The sequence below is a fragment of the Stegostoma tigrinum genome, unplaced genomic scaffold (genome assembly GCF_030684315.1).
Source record: "Stegostoma tigrinum isolate sSteTig4 unplaced genomic scaffold, sSteTig4.hap1 scaffold_54, whole genome shotgun sequence".
NCBI classification, from domain to species: domain Eukaryota; kingdom Metazoa; phylum Chordata; class Chondrichthyes; order Orectolobiformes; family Stegostomatidae; genus Stegostoma; species Stegostoma tigrinum.
In genome coordinates, this window is record NW_026728472.1 from 3,278,824 (window position 1) to 3,290,720 (window position 11,897).

At 43.5% G+C, this 11,897-nt stretch overlaps 1 long non-coding RNA gene across 1 annotated transcript; it reads left to right on the top strand.

Annotated features, from left to right (window-relative positions):
• The first annotated feature begins 1,736 nt into the window (after positions 1 to 1,736).
• On the top strand, positions 1,737 to 8,360 carry LOC132208820 (uncharacterized). The gene is made up of 3 exons (XR_009444948.1): positions 1,737 to 1,836; positions 1,943 to 2,029; positions 8,217 to 8,360. It is a non-coding gene; the product is annotated as an uncharacterized LOC132208820 (long non-coding RNA).
• Positions 8,361 to 11,897: the final 3,537 nt, after the last annotated feature.

The following is an 11,897-nucleotide window of genomic DNA, read 5'->3' on the forward strand; positions in this document are numbered from 1 at the left end:
CAATGATAATCTTCAACTCCATCCTGCTGCCTGACCTGGATAGCGCTTGGCCATCTTACTGATTAGACATCTGTCTAGCTCAGTTTGGCAATACCCAACAATCCAGCGTCAACAGCCATCTGTGGGAAAGAATTCCACAAGTTCACTGGCCCCTGAGCAAAGAAACTCCTCCTCATTTCCGAATTAAATGGGCTAAACCTTATCCGGATATGATGTCCGATAGTACTTCTCTCATGCTTTGGGAAACCATTTGTCCATAACCTACACTGTCAAGGTCCCGAAGAAGGTTAAATGTTAATAAATGTTGTTCGATTATTATAAAATCCAGTTAGCCTCCTGTGTTCCAAGGAGAACAGTCCCAGCCCAATCAAACATTCTACAAAGTTGCACCTTATCCAGCCCTGGCAACATTCTCGTAAATCTCCGCTGCAACCTGCAGAGTTCTTGAATATTTGTGAGGCAGACCGAGAGATATTGTGCTCAGCAAATTTTGTCAGGTTTTTCAGGAATTGACTGGAATAGGAATTTAGGATTAGAATCCAACTGAACCTGCGTACATAGAATGTCAGAGCACTGAATTTCCCTAATTCTGGGGCTGGGGAACTGGGATGTTACTACCGTCTGCAGCACTGGTTAATTCCCTGTGTGAAGGAACTACTGAGGCAACCAATGTAAAACTCTATTGCCGTTTGAGAAATACATCCAAGGTCGTAGCGGTGAAAAATAATATTATTTCAACTGGAATATTAATTACATTTGCCAACTGAATATCAGGCAAATTGTTTTCATTTTGAAACATAAAAATATGACACGGCCACTTAGCACATTGAACCTGCTTCGCCGCTTAATGAAATCATGTAAGAACTCCTACTTCACTGACATTTTATTCCTCTTTCCCAGGAGTTCTAAATGTTTTTTAATCTATACAGCACAGTGGAGGCCGGGACGTTAAATGGCTTCAAGGCGGAGATTGATAAATTATTGATCTCACAAGGAAGCAAGGGCTACGGGGAGATTGCAGGGAAGTGGAGTCGAAATGCCCATCACCCATGCCGAAATGACGGAGTGGACTCGATGGGCCCAATAGCCTTACTTCCACTTATCTGTTTTATGGTCTTATGGTCTCATAGAACTATTCATCTCAGTTTTGTACAGTCTGAACATTGACATCCTCCATGGCCCTGAATTCCATAGTTTTTCTCCACTCATTTCAGTCAGCTATTTGGCAACAATTTCTGTTGTATTTCTGGTGCTGCTCCTGGCATGCCCTCCAGCATTGTGCTTGTTGTCCATTTCCTACAATTAATTAATACAGAGATAAATACTTGCAGCCCCATGACTGACCATTCTGGAACTCCAGAAATCACATCTTTCCAACTTGAAGAATACACATTAATTCCGATTCTATATTTTCTGTTAATTAAACAACAGGCAGCCTATGCTCATTTAAACCTAACAGCATAAACTCTTACCTTGTCATCGATATTTTATATGGCTTGTTGTTGAGGAGTTGCTAAAAATTCAAATTCACTTCATCTACCACTTGCCTTTATCAACTGTGCTTGTAATGTACCCAAAGAAGCCTGGCAAAATTCCCATGTCTGCACACCGAACGTCCCAGGCATTCTTTTGGAAACGTAAACCTGATAGCGGATTTTCCATTTGAAGAGAGGCAGTTTGAAGCTTGCATTCACTAACAGCCTACTTTTAGAGATCGTGCAAGCTCCTGCTCGCTGACCTCTGAGGCGCAATCAGTGTGTTCAATTGTTAAACAACAGGGCGATAGTTCAAGGGCACCCAGGCAAGAGTGATTGCTGTTTTCACTTCACCACTTTTGTACGTTACGCAGTTTTGTGTTTTTAATGCGGTTCGGGAAGTGTTTCCCAAATGAAAACCTTATCCAGTGAGTAACCACAAAAATGTTTCCATGTCGCTTTCATAGCTAACGTCAAGAGCTGCAGATTTGGGGAATCTCAAAAAGAAACAAAAACTGCTGGAGAAACTCAACAGGATTGGAAGTACCTGTGAGGTAAAACAGAGTTCTGAAATGTAAACAACTGCACCTCCCAGTCGCTAACCATTTCCACTCCCCCTCCCATTCTCTTGATGACATGTCCATCATGGGCCTCCTGCACTGCCACAATGATGCCACCCGAAGGTTGCAGGAACAGCAACTCATATTCCGCCTGGGAAACCTGCAGCCATATGGTATCAATGTGGACTTCACCAGTTTCAAAATCTCCCCTTCCCCCACTGCATCCCTAAACCAGCCCAGTTCATCCCCTCCCCCCACTGCACCACACAACCAGCCCAGCTCTTCCCCCCCCACCCACTGCATCCCAAAACCAGTCCAACCTGTCTCTGCCTCCCTTACCGGTTCTTCCTCTCACCCATCCCTTCCTCCCACCCCAAGCCGCACCCCCAGCCACCTACTAACCTCATCCCACCTCCTTGACCTGTCCGTCTTCCCTGGACTGACCTATCCCCTCCCTACCTCCCCACCTACACCCTCTCCACCTATCTTCTTTACTCTCCATCTTCGGTCCGCCTCCCCCTCTCTCCCTATTTATTCCAGTTCCCTCCCCCCACCTCCCTCTCTGATGAAGGGTCTAGGCCCGAAACGTCAGCTTTTGTGCTCCTGAGATGCTGCTTGGCCTGCTGTGTTCATCCAGCCTCACATTTTATTATTCTGAAATGTTAATTCTGATTCTCTGCCAGATCTGCTGAGATTTCCCTGAAATTTATGTTATTGTTTTTCAATGAATGTTTCTCCCATCTATTGGGATGAAACAAACAGACCCGCCTGGTACTGAATTTAACTCGTTAGAAATCTGAGAAGTGGTTGGAGTCAAACAAACCTTGGAATGATTCACGCTCCCTCAGCTCCATAGGGAGAAAGGCGAGTAGCTGCTGTACTTCTGAAACTCTAGGCGAGTGGTAAAGGTGATGAGCTTGAAATGCATTGTGGTATCTCTGCACAGCTTTGATTCTTGCCGACAATGAATGAGAGTCGAAAGCAAATAAGAAGGGATTTTATTCTCTGTCTTCTTGTTTTGGAGAGTAATCGCAGAAGGTGGGAATAAGCATTTCACCCAAACCGCAAATGGTGGGAAGACGCAACTCCTTGCCTGTCAGAGTGAAACAAGCAGAAACTTTCAACCGTGTGAAGATACATTTCGATGTACACTTGCATTGCTAAACTTGGTGAGGCCATAAGCCAAGTGCTGGACGAGGGACAGCCAGAAGCGTGAGTTTAACTGGTGCAGACCTGATGGGTTGACTGGTCTTTTTCTGTGCTGGAGACCTGGTGTCAAGGACCTAGTAGTATCATCTACGGTACTGAAAGAAACAGCAATAATTAAAAATAAAAGCACAGAGGAAAATATTATCACCGGGGCAGAGAGGGAATAGCTGTACACATAGCACATCAAAAGCAATGTTAGAACAATAAGATATACTTTTAGCAGCTACAAGACAGCATGAAGCCAGAGATAATGAATGGAAAATTTTAAATTTACAAGCAATGGCCAGTTCAGAAGAAAAAGGTGGAATGAATAAAAGACAGGGCGACATTAGGAGCAGGCACTATTTGGAGAAAAGGAGGCAAAGTGGTAGCGCCCACATTCTGCCAGCAGACATTGTGCAATGTTCACCTGGATTAGCACACATAGGTAGAAATAAAATGATAGAGGTGATATCTACTTGCTGCTGGTGGAAAGGAATGGGAAGAGACAAAGCCAAGTTTTGTGAAAGATGTACTTTATGAGCACAGACAGAACCAGGACAGGGAATTAAAAATAAAATGAGCAATCAACCCCATCCACAGAGGCCGTGGTAACACATTCAAATGGATTTCATAGGGCCACATACACAAAGTCAGAATTTTTTTAAAAAAATGTTTTCTGGCTATTTTGACCAGTTTACCAGATGGGTAGAAGATTTCCCCATAAAAGACTACTGCAACCTCAGTAGCAAAAATACTGACAGTAGAAATAATACCTTGGTGGCCGGTTCCCCTACAAATAGATTCAATCCAATCGGCCCATTTCACTGGCAAGACCCTGAAGGAAGTGCGTAAAGTACTGGGAATAACTCAAAGGTATCATATCCCCTACCACCCACAGAACTCGGGGATGGTAGAGAAGATGAATAGAAGACTGTAAAATGTTCTCACCAAGGCAATAATTGAAGAAGGGTTTAAATGGACCGTTTCCCTACCAGCCAGTCTAATGTCTTCTCAAGGAACAACTCGCAGACTAAAAGGACTGACTCCTTTCCCATTCATTACTGGTCGCACCATGGGCCTCCTGCAAGGTGGGGGGACCAGAAATGGTCAACTCAAAAGGACAGATTTAGGAAGGTACGTGCCAACTTTTCATGCATCTCCAACAGCTGAAATACCCGATCAATCAGGTACAGTAGGTTCATGGCTGGGAACAAGAGGGAATGTGCATGCCCAATGATAAGGGCTGGGGAAGGAGTCTTCATTCATGTACTGCATCCAAAAGGGCAGCGCAGTTCTAAATAGGGTGGCCACTATGAGGTGATTGTCAACAGTGATTGTGGACTTTTGGTCATCAAAATTGGGATCGGCGAATGGAGACACCCGTCACAACTGAAAATATTTAACAATTAACAGAATTGACAAGGCCTCGGGCATGTGTGTTTGCCTTGTGTTTCCACAAGACCCTGTCCCTTATCGTCATAATGACCGTCCAAGGAATATACATTCGAGGAATCGACACTGAGGCACGCAGTGCTCCAAAACCATTGACGTAATGTTGATGACTCAAGGACTATGGATATATACAAAGGATTAGTAAACTTTGATTTGGAAATAAGGGCGTGAGTTGTGCTGCCAGGAACTGATATGTAGCTGATAGAAATCCTCTTAAAGTATCCCGTGGAGATGGTTATCCACTGTTAACATGCAGTCAGGCTGAAAGCCATATGTGGTGTCCCTCTCCTTTGAAAATAGGCAACTGCAGCCGTCCTTGATCTTAACTGCAATACCATGTTCATCTTCAGTGTACAAAGGTAACAACACTTATGCAAATCCTATTAAAATCTTGTATGTGAGCAAAACACATGCCAGTTTCATCTTGCCGGAGTCAGATCTACATGGATCTGGTGGAGCATCGACTCCCTCCAGCTTTTTAGCCATACTATTGAATGCCAGAGATGTGCTCACTTTACTAACGGCATACCAACTGCCAGACGAACTGTCTCAGGGAACAATTGTCCCTGCCATATTGTGACGCAATGGGTCCCCTCCTCAACTGCTCTGAAGTCCATATTATCCTTGTTGGGGCGAATGCTATGATCCTCATGGATGCAAATGAATATGTTATCCTCAACGCTTCAGTGACTACAACCTATTTACTAATTAAATTTAATCTAGAACTTCCACACAATTGTACTGATGCATCAGGTCAACTTTATTTCTGGAAATGATTAAGTCTGCCCTTGGAGGCATGCCCCTTATACAAATGGTGAGAAAGCAGGGATCACCCAGGCAGAGGTGAGGGTTCTGGCAGGATTCAGGACGGGGTCCTCTGCTGGTAATGCCATAGATAATTCGCTATTACAAGAAACCTCAGAGTGTTGAAAGAGAAGTTGAAGGTATTGTTGGAAAATAACGTAGATTTCCAAGAAATAGCTACTAGGTTAGAAGAAGAAGGATTGAAATTCAGACTAAAACTCTCACTTTTAACAATTTGAATAAAACTGCTCTGAATAGCGAGTTTTGAAAAGATTTGTAGCTCAGGTTGAGGTTCTGGATGTGAGTTTGCTCGCTGAGCTGGAAGGTGAGTTTTCAGACGTTTCATCACCATTCTAGGTAACATCATCAGTGAGCCTCCGACGAAGCACTGGCATTCCAACCGGAACTCCATCAACAAACACATTGATTTGGAGCCAATGTACCATCCCCTGGAAAAAGAACAGGAAATGATATCACCAATGCAGGAAATGACATCACCAACCCAAGGAAACCTAACCAGATAAATAGAAAGCGGGATATAACACCAGCACTTCGTCGGAGGCTCACTGATGATGTTACCTAGAATGGTGACGAAACATCTGAAAACTGACCTTCCAGCTCAGCGAGCAAACTCACATCCACTGCTCTGAATGTTCTAATTGATTTTGTTAATAATGGGACAATGGCAAGGCGGGAATCCTTTGTTTGTTCCTGGGATCCGCTTTATATAGTGATCTGTGGGTGCAACTATTTGCCGAAGCGAATGGGTTTGACCCTTCTTGAGTCACTGTTGAACTGTTATCCATATGGATCAACATCCCATCAATTAAGAATATTCCCTGAATCTACAACATTTGTCGTACGCTACTTGGCATGACGACCACTTGTTCAGGAGCAAATGACTATCACCGATCCTCCTCCGAGTATCACACAACCCCAGCATACCTATCTCTGCTAAGGCTGTATAACATGAGCAGAGGAAACAGTTCTCTCCAGGCGACCTCGAAGCATGCCCTTCAATGCACAGTCCATTGGAAGGACATTAGTGCAGTGGGGCTCGACATTACCAAATGCCCTCATGCCCATCAGTGGGTGTGCTTATGTGAGGGGAATTCAGTCCTGTAGCCTGTGTGTAGGCTACACAATTACTCTGATTGCAATATCCAGTGGGCATATGGACATGGTACTGATTTTGTTTCCAGTTGTGGGTTAACTCACATTTCCATGTCAATCTGATTCTACACCAAAAATTGCAAAAGGTGTCCTTTACCCAGCGACGACTTCCAGGACCATTCTTTAACTGATGCAGCTACAATCAAGTTTGCAACAACTACAGAAGCTCTGACGGCCCAGGACATGACTATCAACACTTCTATTAAAACATCTCCGGCAGCTATTTGGAACTGGGCTCAGTTGTTGCAAGCCCTACAAGCAACGCCCGCCCCGACTGAGACATGTTCAAATACCATGGCAAGACCTCGCGAGGATATGCATCAGATTGATGCATAAGTAGCCTAAGCTGATGGTGATCATTTCAAAGGAGAAAGAGGACGTAACTTAAATATTGAATGTTCAGCCATAGTGGATAAGACTGTGGAAGGGGTTTAAATGTGAAGGTCCATCCTTGGATCTGCATTGTCTCATTATTACTTAGCTACTTATCTTGCTTAGAATAAAGAGCAAAGTACAATGAAAAAACAACATTACAGCACAGAAACAGGCCCTTTGCACTCTAAATCTATCACCCCTGGTAACTGACACTTCCACCCTAAGAAAAAGAAAGCTTGACTCTGGTGGCTTATACTAGGCATGTGTCCTTGCCTGCTTAAGAAGCTGCTTATGAAAACTGCCAGTAGAGACGAGCTGAAACATACTGCAGGATTGGCAACCAGTTTAGAGATAGGAGCTTGCAACAATCTCATCACAGGGACATGTGTGCAGCTATGCACCTATTGTAATACTGTTATTCCCATGGGCCAGAAGCATGAAGGGATGCTGAAGGAAAAAGAGTGTAGATTTCTTATAGAACTGTAGATTTTTTTCCACAGGTCTGTAGTAAGGGACAATATATAGATTAGGTTAAAAGTCAGGATTGAAAGGGCACTTTCTTCATGCTGAAGAGGCAGGCAGCTCTTTGGAAGATTGTTCCCCGAGACATGGCCAACAAATGGAGGAAACGCTGCAGAGAAGGGAGTCTCTATAAAATGGAACGAGGAGTCACAATCAGATCAGCCATGGCCTTATTGAATAGTGGACCTGGATTCAATGGTTGACTCCTGCAACGTATTGATATATTTCTGTTTATAACAAGCCAAGCCTCCTTCTCTCCTATTGCATCATTCTGGTAGGGAGTGAGTTGACTCCTCCTTTTCCTGGGAAACAGAATGCTGGGGGCTCTCTGGCCTCTGACATTTCCTCTGTACTGGCCTCAAGCAGTTGATTGACTGCCTCCTATTCCCATGCACAAAGTTTGTGAAAATAGATGCCCTCCTCCTAATCTGAGTAACAGGCTCCTATACTGTGGTCTTCTGCTGCTCTTGTTGTTTGGAATTGAGGGACCAAATGGCCTATTCACGTTACTTGCAGCTTCTATCTCCGAAATCCTTTCTCCTGTTTCTGTAAAACATTTTCAAAATATGAATGACGTTTTTTTCTTCTCTCTGTAGTTGAGCAAGTAAGCTGACTGATTTGACAGATTTGAGAAGCTGAATGGCCTCTTCTTCTTCCTTTGCAGTAGATTTGAGCAGCTGAATGGCTTTCTCCTGTTCCTGTGTAACATACTTGAGAGAATGAATAGCTGGGTTATTAACAGCCATGAAACTGGATCTGATGGAGGTTCCTCCTGCCTGAGTTACAGAAAAACAAACAACACAATGTACTCCAGGTATCCTCTCAGTAAGATCTCATAAAACTGCAGTAACCCTTCCCTATGTTTTGAATGATACCTGCTGCAAGATGTATCAACATTGCAGCTTTATACTTCTTCAAGTGGTAATTGGCGAGTGTGGACTGAATGATCTCTTCCTATCCCTCTGTAAAAGGCACATGGGGCGGAATTGCTTCCCACTGTTCCTGAGCAGCAGGCTTAATAGACTTTCTTAAGGCCATGAACGGATTTGATAACAGTGTGTTCACCAATAGGAGAAACATCATGCAAAGTCAATAAGCAATAACTATTATTATCCTGCTTTATGACTTCTAGAAATGTCCCCACTAGTCATTTTATGCATTGTCTGTTATTTTATCCCTATCTCCATTTATAAACAGAGTGGGGCATGCAGTGCAGTGTACTACTATCATATGCAAGCAAGAAAGTTTAAAAAGATGGGAAGATTTATGGTCCATTCCTCAGCAATTTCATTCCTATCATCCAGACTGCATAAATATTCCCTTTTATTGTGATATGAAAAACCATGTAAAGAGGGTGTTAACTGAATCTGTTTGTTCGGTGACTGTGATTAATTTCAGTCTCCATGGATTCTAATTATCCAAATGGATGGTTCTATCTTTTAATAATAAATGGACTCCTTTCGATGTGTTATCCCATAGTATGAGCGGGAACGTAACCTACAACAATAACAGGAATCAGCAGCTCCAGAGAGAAGGGGAACAGAGGTCAGAGTCTGAGAAAATTAGACTCAAATACTCCAGCAATGGATCAGAATCTGAGAACAATAGACTGGAATGCTGCAACAACGGACAGGAGTTTATCTTCGTATGTTTGGCTTCTTTCTACATATTATGATGGGATGTCATTACCAGGGCGGATACAATGCACACTTTACATTATTCAAAGCTTTTATTATCCTATCCTTGCTGTCATTGGTGTTCCTGGTAAGACTCACTGTTCAATTTTTATTTCTATATGCCGTGTTCAACTGTATTGCCGTTCTTTTCATTTACTCTACACTCTTAGCTGTCATTCCTGCTCATCCTCTGAGTCCAGATATTCCGTTTCAAAACAGTATTAACTGCATCAGTGAACTTGTTCATGAATTCTCTCACTTTTGCTACTGGCAGTGTTCTCGTGGGTCTCTATACTGAGCCATACCATTTCTGCTGTGATTTGTTGCATTCCTATAATGGTTATTTTAATATTGGGAGTATGGAGGTTACTGTCTTCTGTTCTGGTTACAAATTCCACTGACTCCATCCCATCGTGATCAATATCTCAGGTTGAAACAGTTGAATTACAATGGCAGTGATTATTTTGGCTACGAGCTGGTCCCTAATCATTCCTAATTTTAACTACTGGCAGTCTCAAAATTTACTTTACTGACTTGTCAGACCTGCTGTTTGAACCTTCAGCTATGAAATACAGTATTTATGGTGCCAATAATTTTGGAGACCTGCTGCACATATGGGTACAGCCCAGCGCGAGATTTACACCATCTCTCCCAGATTTTCAAAAGCCGGCGAGAGCTCACCAGATGCCATCAGAAACACAAAGATTTCCAAGGCATGGACCCCTCTTTCAGGGCCATCCCAGTCCAGGGTCCCCTGCCCTTTACAAAGAAAAGAGAACTATCCCTAGGGGTCCTGCCAGTTTCTTCCGGATTGTTGCAGTATCGCACTGGACATGCTGAGGTGCCTGTCTCCACATCTCCGGATTCAGAGATCTGAACCAGAATCCCTTTTAATCGGTGTTATGACATGCCAGAGACTGTTCATGATACGATGGCTCAGTGATTAGCTCTACTACCTCATAGCACCCGGGACCTGGGTTCAATTCCACCTGTGTGGAGTTTGCACATTCTCCTTGTGCCTGCATGAGTTTCTTCTGGGTGCTCCAGTTTCATCCCACAGTCCAAAGGTGTGCAGGTAGGTGGATTGGCCATGCTTTGTTGCCAGATATGTTCGGGGATGTTTCAGATGGGTGGGTTAGAAATGGGGAAATGCAGGATGAAGGGAATGTGTCAGGGTGGGATCCTCTTTGGAGAGGTGGTGTGGACTTTTTGATCTAGATACCCAGTTTCCACACTGTAGGGAATTCTATGATATGATGAGAATAATCTGCTGCCGACACTCCCAGGTAGAAACCTGCCTAAGTAGGCCTTGGTCAATCCTGAACAGCTTGTATCTGAACTCACAAAAATCCCAAATTTGTAATTCCTGTGCGCACTGAACAATATTAATCTCGGATTTGGCAGTGATTTTATTTTAATATTCTCAAGTACAAAATCACATCTATCCATAAAATGTCTCTCAGTCTGTCTAAATTGATTCCCAAAACACTGTCAGATTTTCGTGCATGAACTGATTTCTTCCATGCGTGTTCTCGCTCAAATTTGTACATGTAGAACCGCGCTATTCCCCCTACACACACACACACACACACACACACACACACACACACACACACATACACAAAAACACACACACACACACACACACGCACACACACACACACACACACACACACATACACAAAAACACACACACACACACACACACACACGCACACACACACACACACACACACACACACACACACACACACACACACACACACACACACAGACACAAACAAACTCTTGTTTTGCCATTGTGCAATGGAGCTATAGACACAGATATAAATATATACATTTACATAAGTACACATATAAATTTGTGGGGTGCCCATTTACTGTCACTTACAGCATGAGCTACAATGATCCCTCAACTCGGTAGTTGTCTAGTGCTAGTATAGTAGCAACATACTGGCAAAGGTTTGCAATGCTGTCTATGCTGGGCAGATAGCCCAGTTTACTGAACAATACACTAACATATGCTCCATGCTCAGCTCACATCTTGTCCCATTTATGGAATCTGGGCCGGTTCTGTGAGGCAGAGTCAGAATGTGATGTGACGTGTCATTTTAGTTGATTTGGCATTGCTTTTATTTAATGCTGTCATTATTATGATTGGGACCCTCTAAGGTCTCACCCATTCGGATGGTCCCACTCACATCCCTTTTTTCCCCATATTTCCACAACATGTTCTCATTTAATTAACTGTCTGTTTCTTTCTTGAATTGGAATCTTTCTGTTCCTCTGTACTCTCCCTTGGCTTTGATTCTTGGCTGCCTAGTGTATAGAATGCTGGCAGGGCTAAGCCGAGAAACATTAAACTGCTGTGTGTCAGTATTGTCCTGCTGGAAGTGGTGGAAGTGACGGAAGATGATTATTTGAATGTGGATTCTAGTGCAGTGGAAGGTGAGGACAAGGGTATCATTCTGCTGAAGAAAAGAGGAGGGGGTGAGAACAGAAACACAGGAGATGGGTCAGCCCCAGCTGAAGGCTCTGTGCACTAGAAATGGGGGAAATTTCTCTTGGAGGGAAAAGGAGGACATGCCCAAGGCTTCCCGCTGGAATATGGCATCATTGAACAGAAATGACAGAAACGGAGAAACTGGGAAAATGGAGTCACTCTCAGC